General features: G+C 43.0%; 2 protein-coding genes across 8 annotated transcripts in view; one reads left to right on the forward strand and one right to left on the reverse strand.

Annotated features, from left to right (window-relative positions):
* The window catches only part of LOC310727135 (V-type proton ATPase subunit C 1-A-like), a 207,806-nt gene that overhangs the window by 193,677 nt on the left and 410 nt on the right, over positions 1-13,719 (reverse strand). The window lies entirely within an intron of this gene.
* thrb (thyroid hormone receptor beta) overlaps positions 1-13,719 on the forward strand; it is a 68,912-nt gene that overhangs the window by 15,673 nt on the left and 39,520 nt on the right. Inside the window, exon 1 of one of the 7 annotated variants that reach the window (XM_083543338.1) lies at positions 5,141-5,163. The exons of the other annotated variants lie outside the window; for them this stretch is intronic. The gene's annotated coding sequence lies outside the window, so the exon portion shown is untranslated. Of the gene's footprint in view, positions 1-5,140; positions 5,164-13,719 lie in introns of those variants that run through there. 7 annotated transcript variants of the gene reach the window in all.

Consider the following 13,719-nt stretch of genomic DNA (forward strand, 5'->3'; position numbering starts at 1 on the left):
GTAATCTGATGATGACATCGTGTGCAGCAGGATTGTGTTAATTAACACATGGAACGAGTGCCGATGTGAAACACTCTGGGTAAAGACACATGATGAGACGTCTGATGAGACGGAGGTGAAGGAAAAGAAAGGAAAGGCTGTTTTGAGCTGTAGAGGGGAAAGCAGGCGTGCCAGATGGACTGTAGACGGATAATTCATGGTGAAAGAGGCCGTGCAAGCAAATATATCAAATATATCAGTGTCATCAGGCTCAAAACGATTAGTATTTTGCAGAGACTTGTTCCACCTGTTGTGCCGTGTTGTGAATTACGGCACAAGCGAGTGTGCGCCTGGATCTCCACCAAACCCCGGGGCTGATGTTCTTTATACAGCAACGAAATTGGCACAAATTCGAGCTTTACCGTTTTTTAATGGAACACTCGTGTGTCTCCTAGGAAACGTCTGCAAACCTGGAGAAGCTGGCGAGCGTGAGTGAGTGTGAGGGGGTGTGTGTTTGTGTTTGTTTATGTGAGTGTGAATAGTGATTCTTTAATGCATAGATAAATATGATATGCACAGTCAAAAGTATTGGGACAGCCCCATAAAAAAAAATTTATAAATAAAAAAAAAAAAAAAAGCTGAGGCATGCTTGAACTAGGAGACCCAAAACCCTGTTCCAGCATGACAATCCTCCTAAAGCCTCCATGAAGATATGCTTCATATGGGTTGGAAGATCTCCTGCTTTTGAGCTCTAAACCCTATTAGGACGAATGTGAATGTTGACTGCACCCCAGACCTGCTCAAAAACCGCGCAATGCTACGCTCGAGTGTCCACAAACTTTTGACCATACATGTTATCAGTGCTTCTGTCATTGCGTTTTCAGCACGCGGTTCTTTCTCTTGGTGTGTACGGCGTTCCAGAGGAGTTATGAGTTATGACATGCGACATTCTTGCCGTAGCGAAATGCCAGACGATGAAAGGACGAGTCGATTTGCGGAGGGATTTGCGATTATTGTTCGTTGGAACGCCAACGCCACGGTGTGTACGTAAAGATTTCCTAAATCTCTGTGTGGGATTCCTGCCATGTTTCATAACCAGTGCAAAGAAGGTGGTTCTGACTGTGAATCCATGGACATCCTTCAGAGTGTTTTTCTCACACACACACACACACACACACACACACACACACACACACACACACACACACACACACACACACAAAACGTTCTCAGAGACGGGCTTATGTAATTCTTCGGCTGCTGTAAAAACTCAGTTCTTACATGCTTTCTCTCCCTTTCTCTTTCTCTCTTTCCTTCACATTGATTCAAGACATAACATGGGTGGGAACGGAATTCGATGAAGCCTTTAATCGTGCCCCAAGTTTGCGTTGCTGCTGTGCCGCATCACTTATGCAGACTTGCCAGGACAGGCGCAGGTAGCCGTAAAGCCTCAGCACCGACTTTTACAATAAAAAAAGAACTACGAGTGTATAGAAGGCGGAGTTAATCGGAGCGCCGCGCTGGCACCCGAGTGACCTGCCTTTCATCATCAGCGAGATTTATCCTATGTTTTATTATTAATATTATTATTGTTTTTAACGTTCGGCTGACAAAATCGCTTCACTGTGAAAGAATGCAGTAGTGGAACTCCACGGTGTGTTACATAAGACTTCTCCTTTATCGAGTCGGACAGGGAATTTGTAGTGCAGCGAGGGAAGTAACGCTCAGGTCGGGGTGGGTTTAGAGGGAGGGAAAGTGGAAACAACAGAGAGAGGGAGCAAAAGGGAAAGAGACTGAGAGACAGACAGAGAGACTGAGAGAGACAGACAGACTGAAACAGGCACATAGACAGACTGTTAGAGAGAGAGAGAGAGAGAGAGAGAGAGAGAGAGAGAGAGAGAGAGAGAGAGAGAGAGAGACAGAGACAGACAGTCTGAGAGAGACAGACTAATTGAAACAGGCATATAGACAGACTGAGAGAGAGACAGAGAGAGACAAAGAGAGACAGACAGCCTGAGAGAGACAGACAGAGAGACAGACAGTCTGAGAGAGACAGACAGAGAGATTGAGAAAGACAGACAGACTGAAACAGGCATATAGACAGACTGAGAGAGAGAGAGAGACAGAGACAGACAGAGAGACTATGAGAGACAGACAGATTGAAACAGGCATATAGACAGAGAGAGAGACTGAGAGACAGACAGCCTGAGAGAGACAGACAGTCTGAGAGAGACAGACAAATTGAAACAGGCATATAGACAGACTGAGAGAGAGAGAGAGAGAGAGAGAGAGAGAGAGAGAGAGAGAGAAGAGAGAGAGAGAGAGACAGAGAGAGACAGACAGCCTGAGAGAGACAGACAGTCTGAGAGAGACAGACAAATTGAAACAGGCATATAGACAGACTGAGAGAGAATGAGAGAGACAGATTGGGCAAGACAGACAGACCTAATAAGAGAGAGCTAGATAGACAGACTGCAACAGACAATGAGACTGAATGAGACAGGCTGACTAAGAGACTGAGAAAGACAAAGAGACAGATGAGAAAGACAGACAGACTGAGAGTGTGAGATACAGACAGACAAAGTGACTGGGAGAAACAGACAGAATGAGAAAGAGAGAAAGACTGAAAGGAAAACAGAGTAGCTGTGACAGACAGAGACTGAGAAAAACAAACAGACAGACTGAAAGAGACAGAAACAAACTCAGACAGACAGACAGACTGAGTCGAGACCTGAAAACAGTTAGTCTGTTACCCTTTGACCCCTTTGTTGTCAGCCAGGCATTTCTGCCCGCATTACGCTGTATGACAGTTTATGACTCTTTTCATCCAGTGCATGAAAAGAGATGTTCTGGAAGATAATGAAATGCTCCGAGCGGCAGTTCTGGAATCTACAAAGTCTCAGAGATCAGATCTTTTCCCCATTCTGATGTAACTCTTGACCGGTATCTGCTTCTCTGCTGCCACGTGATTGGCTGATTGGCTCATACAGGACAGCACCTTCTTCTTCCGCCTGAACTTGTGTTTCTGGTTTTTCAGCATCCATACGTGTTGAATGGAAGTCAATGGAAAGTGACGTGTGTCGTGTACACGTGATGGCTGGGAATAGGAAACACGTGGTGGCTGAAGGTTTACCGCTTTTAAGCCATTGGCACAGAAGCAAAATTTCAAGTGTAAATCAAGTGTAAGTCAAGTGTAGGTCAAGTGTGGTTCCTCTGAGAAACGATGACGAGCTGGCCATGTCTGTTTAGAGTTTTTTTTTCTCTCTCACGTCACAATAAGATCCTGAGAGGGTTGCAGATTAAATCTTCCTTTATTCTTTTCACAGCGTTCACGTGAGCGGTGTTCCTCGCTAACCCAACCGCGTACGTTTTTACCTCCTCAGGCTGAAAAGTTGACAATAGCGAGACGTGTCCCTGTTTCCAGGTTTCCATGTCAACCTTCAAAATGTTTACAGACGATCCTGAGACACGTTTGTCAGGTGTGAATGAATGGCATCTGCAAACGTAGATGTTTCAAAGTATTTAACCATCTACAACAATATCTTAGCAGTAAAAGAGATCTTGAACGAAGGTAATCATCTAGAAAAAAAGGTGTAATAAAAATATTTTTGTTTAAAAACCGCCGTCTTTTAGTATTGATTCAAATTGTCGGATCGTATGATCACATGATTCCACATTTAGTCTCCATTCGCTCTTATAATTCCTTCCAATCTTCTGGAAAGATGCTCCACTGGATTTTGTGGAGATTTGTGGAGATACGTTCAGACAGGTCAGAAAAGTCAGGTACTGATGGAGGTGAGAAGGTGAGAAGGCCTGGGGTGCGTTCACGTTCCTCCCAAAAGTGTTCTAAATATATTATAGCTGTAGAGCAGAAGATCTTAAAACATCTTCCAACCTATGGAAAGGAGATCTTCATGGAGCTGAAGAGCACAGGAGCATTGGTTAAAGTTCATCTAGACATGGTCAAAACAGCACCGGTTATGGTGCCAGTGTAGCACTGACTTATTAAGGTCGGTGCTCCCTGTGACTCCGCGTGCAGCCTTGTGCTGTTTTTCGATGGTGTGTTAAAAGAACCAATCTCGAAACCTTTTTAACCACCTTGGAGAACTGTTTGGAGAAGAACCACACGTGGTTGAAAAAGTCGAGAGGAGGAGGAGGAGGGGGAGAGAAACTGAATACACACTCAGTACAATCATGACTCGACTCCAAGAGTAAACTCGAAACAGTTTATTGGAATGTTTTGCATGATGGCAGATGATTGCTTTTCTTTCAAAAGAAAAAAATGAAAAAGAGGCGAAAGAAAAACCCAACCGTTCCGTGCCGCTATTTATAAACACGAAGACTTTCGATGTTTTTCGATAGAAATTAAGTTTTCCGATATTGTCTCCCGAAAAGCAGGACTAATAGTAAAAACAGTGTGCTCACAGTGACTGAAATAAATCGCTCCACGGCCTGAAAGGCAACTACGCTGGGAACAGAGACGCTTTTGTCCTGCGTGCTGTTTTTCCCTTCTCGCGTCTTCAATCTAGAACCGATTGTTAGCTGTAGCCCGAAGGCCAGAAAGGCCCGAGTTACCCCTGGAATCGGATCGCGCTTCTGCGGTCTGGTTATTCGTGAGAGAAGCCGAACCGTTCCTCTCGCGGTCTGAGATGGAGGTCCGGGAGAAGGTGTCAGATGCTGCAGTCTCTGCGCTGTAAGAATCAGTGTGCGCATATTTGCGCGAGTGTGTGGGAGATTCGGTGTAGCCTTTAAAGACAGCGCCGTTTGAAGCCGCTCCTAATCGTACATGTGTTGGGCATGTGTGTGTGTGTGTGTGTGTGTGTGTGTGTGTGTGGTGTTAGTGCAGGGTGTCAGTTAGCGTCAGATGACAGTCGTAAGACTGAGAGACGAGGTCTCCACTAGACAAAGACTTCCTTCTCTTCAGCCAGCTGTTCACAAGGGCACGGTCTTTCTGCTTAACTCCGATCACTCCGAGCCAACGGGAGCCGAATGCTCACCCACACACACACACACACACACACATTTTCACAGAGGCAGAAATGGATACATGTGTTCAGTAGCGAGAAGAAATCCCTGGGTACAATCTGCTCTATTCAAAGACGAATCAACATCTGACTCTTCTTCTTCTGAGCACTGAAGGACTGAGAAAGTCCTGATTTGGCGTCCTGACAATCACGGAAACGTGTGAGTGTGAGCGAGCTGCAGCGCTGCTTATGACCACGGTGTCCAAAAATAGACTAGAATAGACCTCAGGTTTGGAAATTTTGTGGACCCCTGACCATAAGACTGGTTTTGTGCTTCATTTCAGATTTTGTGGAGATTCATTGAAACAGGTTATAAAGGCAGATACTGATGTAGGTGAGAAGGTCAGGAGGGTCTGGGGTGCAGTCACGTTCATCCCAAAGGTGTTCAATAGTGTTTATAGTTCTTCAGCAGGAAATTACAGAGTACACCTTCAAGTTTGGCGAAGGTTTTTTTTTTGGGGTTCCATAAAAAGTCATATAATTGTGAGCTTTGTGGTAATGCTGAAAGGTCAGGTGTCCCAATAGTTTTGAATGTATAGTGTATTAATATTATTTGATATACAAATAAAATATTTGTTTTGTGTGTATATATATATATATATATATATATATATATATATATATATATATATATATATATATATATATATATAAACCCTATAAGATGTTTGTCGGTGCTGGGTCCGTTTCTTTTTTAAAAAATTTTTTTCTGATTATATTGTAATTGATAACTAAAAAAAGTCTTCTAGATATTATTATTATTGTTTACTCTGTGTGAAGATCCGTTAGCAAGCACAGGTTACTACTGAACATATAAATGATTACATGCTTGTGTAAGACCAGGATTTTAGAAGAAACTGGACATCAAGACTAATGGATGGATTGATTTCCACATCAGCTGAATTTGGCTTCATCCTGGATTTGATGGCTACTCTATGATGAGACTATGTCTTGTTAGGTGTTGAGGTTTACAGTGAAAAGCCTGCGAGCCTGAAACCTCTCAGTGAAACAAACCTTGGAAGGAGACCTGAGGCCACGCAGTGAAACACTGTGAAACCTGGTGGAGTTTAATTTTGAGTTTCTGCCTTTCAGGGTTCTCCTGAGGGACTTGTAAAAAACTTGTAATTATAATAAATTGGCCCTGAGCCCTTTCCTGTTTGCAGTGGTGATGGACAGGTTCACGGACGAGGTCAGACAGGAGTCTCCCTGGACTATGATGTTTGCAGATGATATTGTGATTTGTGGTGAGAGTAGAGAGCAGGTTGAGAAGAGCCTGGAGAGGTGGAGATATGCGCTGGAGAGAAGGGGAATGAAAGTCAGTAGGAGTAAGACAGAGTACATGTGTGTGAATGAGAGGGAGGGCAGTGGAGTGATGCGGTTGCAGGGAGAAGAGGTGGAGAAGGTGGAGGAGTTCAGGTACCTGGGGTCAACAGTGCAAAGTAATGGAGAGTGTGCTAGGGAAGTAAAGAAAAGAGTGCAGGCAGGGTGGAGTGGGTGGAGACAGGACAGGAGTGATTTGTGATAGAAGAGTATCTGCAAGAATGAAAGGGAAAGTTTATAGGACTGTGGTGAGACCTGCGATGTTGTATGGATTAGAGACAGTGGCATTGAGTAAAAGACAGGAGGTGGAGCTGGAGGTAGCAGAGCTGAAGATGTTGAGGTTTTCGTTGGGAGTGACGACGATGGACAAGATTAGAAATGAGTTTATTAGAGGGACAGCACATGTAGGATGTTTTGGTGACAAGGTGAGGGAGGCGAGATTGAGATGGTTTGGACATGTGCAGAGAAGGGACATGAATTATATTGGTAGAAAAATGCTGAAGATGGAGCCACCAGGTAGGAGGAAAAGAGGAAGGCCAAGGAGGAGGTTCATGGATATGGTGAGGGAAGACATGCAGGTAGTTGTTGTAAAAGAGGCAGATGTAGAGGACATGGTGGTATGGAGACGGATGATCCGCTGTGGCGACCCCTAATGGGAGCAGCCGAAAGAAGAAGAAGAAGATAATAAATAATTATAAACATGTCGAATTCTCGTTATGACCCGTGCGACGGCGACACGGTGATATTCCTAATTAAGAGGCATTTCTTGTGTAATCGCTGCTCGGTAAATGTTTGTTCTCGATTCCTCCCATCCTCATTTCCTTTTCTTGCTTCCTGTCTTTTTAATTACTTATTTCCTTTATTTCTCAGTGTGAGATGAACAGGCAGAGACTCAAAGCTTGGAAAACATAAAAAAAAAAATTTTTTATATATCAAATTGAGGATTAAATCGCTGCACGCTTCAGGGCCTCGTATGATTGGACTTCTCCTGATTGAAAAACTACATGTGCTGTACCCCGACGTCATGTAGTTTCAGGATCGAAAACGTGCAAATATTAGGGAAGGCAAAAACAGCACTGCGTCATAAATCAGTATTCAGAATATCAAGGTGAAAATCAGGAGTAAATGACTACAGATACAGAATGTCAATCCTGAATAAGCCACGCCCATTTATAGCACGTCGACCAGCCGGCTAGCTCACATTGCTTAGTGCATTCCTGTTAAAGGTGCTTCAAGTTTTGCTTGTCAGCACAGACACACACACACACACACACACACACACACACACACACACATTTTTACTTTAGTAACTATTTTAATAACACCATGTTTCCCGTGGCGATTTTGAGCAGCAAATAAATATGCAGGGTTTTGCCAAAAGTATTCCAACTTTTCCAGCCATATGTTTGTTTGGTTCCCAGCAAACTGTTACCACAAAGTGGGGGAAAGAAGTAGCTGAATTTACTACCTGGCTGGATGAGCAGAAATCTCACCAAAATCCAGCAGAACATCTTCCCAGAAGAGAAGAGTGGAGATTATTATAGGAGCAAATGTGGAATGAGATGTTCAGAAAGCAGAAAAATCTTATGCTAGGATGTCCACAAACTTTTGGCCAATCAGATAGATAGATGGATGGATGGATGGATGGATGGATGGATGGATGGATGGATGGATGGATGGATAGATAGATAGATAGATAGATAGATAGATAGATAGATAGATAGACAGACAGACAGACAGACAGACAGACAGACAGACAGACAGACAGACAGACAGACAGTCAGTCAGTCAGTCAGTCAGTACAGGGGAATATACCAAGAAAGAAAAAAGGAAGGAAGAAAAAGTATGAAAGAAAAAAGATGGATGGATGGATGGATGGATGGATGGATGGATGGATAAATGGATGAGTTTTTTTATTATAAAATTATTATATAAAATAAAAAAAAAAAGCCCTGTGTTTCTCAGTAGTCCTGCGTCTTGTTTTTTTGAGGGTTTTTTTGGGATCCATGTGAGGGATTTCTACGGATTTTCTCTCCACCATAACTGAAAGCGTTACAAAGGCAAGTTGTCAGAACCAGTTAGGGATTTGAATGTCAAGGCAACACTCCTACCGCTTTCCCAAGTCCTCGCCTCATCCATACGGGTCTGCGTGAAAACCAGGAGCCCCCGCGGAGGGGAAATGTCAAGTGTATTGCAGCCCAGAAGATGTGAGATGCGGGTTGTAAGCGAGTCGGCTGAACCTCGAGCTCTAAATGGGCGGAATGAGGAAAAAAACAGGGTGAAGGATAAATATTGTACCAGTATCAGTAGCAGATGAGTACTTGAGGGAATCATTAGCCGTGACATTGAGTTGGATGTTTGTTGGATGTTCTTTAAAAAAAAACAGGAAGTGAGCCAGTGATCATGTTGGATTCTGGGCTCTGGACCTGCCTGGACTTCTTAATAAATAGGAAGCACCTCAAACTTGCTGAGAACATCCTTCAACTTGAATATATGTGAGATAACGATGATTTTTAAACTCGGGAAGATGGATTTAGACTGTAATTATTCTGAACAATCCAGGGTTAGGACCTAAAGAGTTCTTCAGGGTCCTTTAACCTGAACGATAATGGAACTAAAATGAATGGAAATACAGATGTTCAGGTTCTCATTCGAATCTAATTCTTCTCAAGGTTTCTTCATCTTCTTAGGTAGTCTTGGGGATTTTTTCCCTCACCACCATCACTTCATTATTCATTACAGCCTTCTGGTATCCCTCCATGAAGAAAAACAGCAGGTTCAGATGAAGGTGAAGGTCATAGCCGAACCAAATTAACTCCATTCGACAAACAAAACAGGTTCTTATTCTAGATGTTACTGTAGATACCTAAAACTATTATCATCCACAAAGCCAGTTGAATGAAGATCTGCTTTCTATGGGTGAGAAGATGTGAAAGATCTCCTGCTCTCAAAGCTCTAAACCCATTTAAACCTCTTTGGGATGGGTCTGGTTTTTTAGTCTTACAAAACCTGGTACACTTTATTTCAGGCTTAATCATCTAGCACGGAGGAACGGCAAGAGGAGAACGCTGTTTATTTTATGTTTATGACGTTCGTAGGGGTTGAATTAGTGGAAGCTCTCCTGCTATAGAGCTCTAAACCCTATTGGGATGAATGTGAACCTCAGCACCTCAGGTCATCTCACTTTCTCACATTCATCAGAACCTGACTTTAATACCTTGTTGCTGAATCTCCACAAATCCAGAGGAACATCTTTCCAGAAACGCAGAGGTTATTATAACAGTTTGTATGAAATGGTACTAAAATCACAGAAGGAATGTTTAGTAGAAATTAAGATTTTTGCTCGAGATGAAGAGTGTTGTCGTCCTGGAACAGGCTTTATCTTGAGGAACGAAACACTTCCCAGGAACCCTGCGTCTACCCAGTGGTAATGAAGTTGCTACAAGAAAGATATCGATAAATAAAGATACAGATGTGATCAAAACAAAACAAAAAACAAAACCAGCAACACCCATATTTAGTGGAGATATGAAATTGTGTAGGCACTGAATCGCAGAAACCTCTTGAGGAATTCTTGGAGACAAAATTAGAATAGAGAAAAAAATGAAGAGAAAGAGAAAAAAGAATGGAGGTGAGGGTATCAGCCAAGGCCAGCAGGTTGCATAATGGCCTCATCAACACATATGTGCAATTGGCTGTGCCAGGGCAACATGGACAGGACACACTCTCTGGGGACGGGGGAAGTCCAAATCACAGCCAATGAAGATGAGAGGAAGGATCATGCCAGCTTACTCGGCCCCCTCCACCCTCCCTTTCCTTTTGATTGAGATACGTCCTGTTTTGTTGCTGTGGAATGTCCTGAAGAGACGTTGTTCCGCTCCGTCCAGGGTCGATCCGAATGAGCATGCGGTACGCCTTGTATTCAGGCCACTCCGCGTTTATTGTAGCGGGTGTTTGTTTACTCGGAAAGGCCTTATAACCCACTTTGTGGCATCAGGCAGATTATCAAGAGCGGTGAACAATTATCTCAGAGTGAAGGGCTTTACTCCAAGGATCCACTATCTTGGAATTCCAAAATTTTTCCCACTTTGTACTCTGTAGCCCTGTAAGCAGGCCACTCAAGATCTTCCCATCAAGCCCATATCTTCATAGAGCTCCCTATTCTCATGCTGGAACAAATTAGGAGCTCCAAATTCAAATTTCATGTTTCTTCATCCTTCGCATTACGTGGCTTCAAATTAGTTTGAACCTCATATGGGTGGAGAAATTCAGGTGTCCCAATACTTTTGCTCTTAGTGTGTAACACTTTAGCAAAACCACGTCTCAGCTGAGACACTTGTGGAGCTCCAGAAAGCAAACCAGGAACCCTGGAGCTGTGAAGCAGTAAAGCCCTCGTGCTTCCATGTGATCTGATCTCCGCTGGCTAAATTCCCACAGCCCTACTGTGACGTCTTTACTGGTCAAATTGGATAAGACATGTCTCTTTTTATCTGCTAAGATGTTTACCATCTGCTACGTCGAAGCTTTTCGAAACGCCTTGTTATAATCACGCTCCTGAGTGAAACCACGACGCCGAAACGCCGAATTTAATCCTTTCATCCTCGCAGTCGCGTTCCGATAAATACGCTTTTGTACTGTATTGGAACGTTTTCTAGTTTTACAGCCTCTCAAATAGGACCGAGCTGTTGGTATATCACATGAAACGATGTGATATAAATAGAATTCCAGTCATGAGGCTGAAGTTCTCATAACGATCTTCATGTACATCGGGGGGAAACATTTTCAAGCCGCAATAAACCGGGTCTCAAATATTTTTTTTTTTAACGGTCCAATAAATGAACAACTGTAGTTTTATGGGATATTGCTGCACAGGCACCGTTTCAAAAGTTTGTGGACACCTTTTTAACGATCCCATTCCACACTTGTGCCTTATTTACTCCTAAACAGCCAACCAAAAAACATTCCAAACAAAGTCACAGCACTGTTTTGCGCCTCTGAGCAACACGACGGTGATTCGTTCCAGAACGAATCACTCGTTTAAATGATTCGGTTCAATCGCAACGACTCACTCATTTTTTTTTTATAATCTCAAATATCTGTATTCAATGATTTATGATTAAATATCCAAAAATTATTTATGCATTTGTAACTGCAATTAAAAAAAATGCATGTCCCTCAATAACACAGCAAAATATTGTCTAATTATCGTTATCGATTAAAAAAATAAATCGAAATATAATATTTTTGGTCAATATCACACACCCCTATTCTCGCTTGTCTGGCTGTGTCCTGCATTGTACTGGATATCAGACTGGATCCATGTAGTCGTTGACCGAAGAGCGTAATGAGGTGGCGTTTGAGTGATATGAAGGCTGATAGGCTGCAGATGTCATACAGAGCTATGTCACGCACTGACGTAGCGTTTCAGCACCGATAAACGATCCGTCATGGCGCATCGACGCTCTGCATGCGAACAGATGTGCGTGAGCGTGGACTGTTCTTCATCGCGCAGCAGTTCGACAGCGCTAGAGGAAGTACGAGGAAGCAAGCGCAGCATATGGAGCGCATATGGGTCGCTTTCACCAGAGCGACGCGGCCAGTATTTGCAGCTCTGGTATTGTAAACCGCTGCAAGTTGTCCGATTTCAGGCTTTGCACGGCTCGTGGAATTTCTGGTTATGAAAATGGTTATAGTAAATTATAGTGAAGTTCTGTAGAATGGATGAGTGCACATATGGTGCCTTATTTGGTGGTTTGGACACACCCTGGTACTTTTGACTTTTTACAAGACACAGGGCGTGTACGTGGTGCTCTGTTTTGCAGTAGGCTAATCACGTTTACGCAATATATTTCCATTTAATGTAAATATTCAGTTATTGGAAAAATATTGATGCAGCTCAATGATTCAACTTTGGGAAATTTCAGATTTACATCTTTTATTTGGAGGAAAAAAGTTAATAATACAATCTTTTTATTTATTTTGTTTGTTTATTTGCTTATTATTTAGCTGTCCGTCTGTCTCGGTTTTAGAACCCAAGGTCCCTTGCCAAATAAATTCCACAGACTCATTTCATGAACATTATTCAAATCTCTGCAATAAAATTTTATCCACTTATTGGATTTTCATTTGAGTATAGGGGGAATTTTTTTTTTTATATTTATAGTCCACATAGTGCTAGCATTATGTCCCTATTGTGCTAGCATTATGTCCCCTCAATACCACTGTTGTGTCCCCTTAGTGCCAGCATTTTTGTCCCATCAATACTAGTGTTGTGTCCACTTAGTGCCAGCATTGTGTGTCCATAGTGCCAGCATTAGTGTTAAATCCCCTATATTGCCAGAGTTGTGCCAGAGTTGTGTCACCGTAGTGCCAGAATTAGCCTTGTGTCTCCGTAGTGCCAGCATTACTGTTGTGTCCACATATTGCCAGCGTTGTCTTTCCATACGGCCAGCATTGTGCCCCCGTAGTGCCAGCATTGTGTTCCCATATTGCCAGTGTTGTATCCCCATGGTGCCAGCATTAGCGTTGTGTCCCCCTATTGCCAGCGCTGTGTCCCTGTAGTGCCAGAATTAGTGTTGTGTCCCCATAGTGCCGGCATTAGTGATGTGTCCTTATAGTGCTGGCATTAGCGTTGTGTCCCCATAGTGCCGGCATTAGTCTAGTGTCCCCATAGTGCCGGCATTAGTGTTCTGTCCCCATAGTGCCGGTATTAGTTTTGTGTCCCCATAGTGCCGGCATTAGTGTTGTGTCCCCATAGTGCCGGCATTAGTGTTGTGTCCCCATAGTGCCAGCATTGTGGTTCATGGAATTTCCTTCACACGTGTGTTTGTGCAGGTGTGTCTAGCGTTGTCTTGTTTGCATTAAATTTGTGACTAATATTTGTCATCATGACTATGAAGAAAGTTTGTACTGCCGCTGCTGGTGCTACAAAAGCGTTACAGTATTTCTCGGAAAGATAAGGGAGCTATGAAAAGCGCACTTTCGCCTCGTGTCGGACGCCGATATCAATTCACGATAAGGGTGATAAACATGTACAGTACGAGTGTTTTAATTCGAGTGATATAGTAAAGTTACGCCTGCTGTTGTTTGTGTGTGTTTGTGTTCACACACAGCTTTCACTCTTGTACAACTTGAAAATCTGGTTGTAATTAGTGTCCTGGAGGTTTTGCTAGTTGCTAAATTGAAAGCTTTACATCACTTTTCCCCTCAAAGAACCTGTTTATGTAAACCGTTTGCTTTGTAATGATTTGGCACGTTACGATACCGCCGAGATCCCTTCACATCGCAGCCTGCATTGTTTATGAGCAGTAAACACAGAACATCCGTTTTTCCTCCGTGTTACAGCACAAAAAGAGAAAAGAAATTCCTCTTATTAAAGAAAGACTCGCAAATCAAA

The sequence above is a fragment of the Silurus aristotelis genome, assembly GCF_946808225.1.
Source record: "Silurus aristotelis genome assembly, chromosome: 6".
Lineage (NCBI taxonomy): Eukaryota > Metazoa > Chordata > Actinopteri > Siluriformes > Siluridae > Silurus > Silurus aristotelis.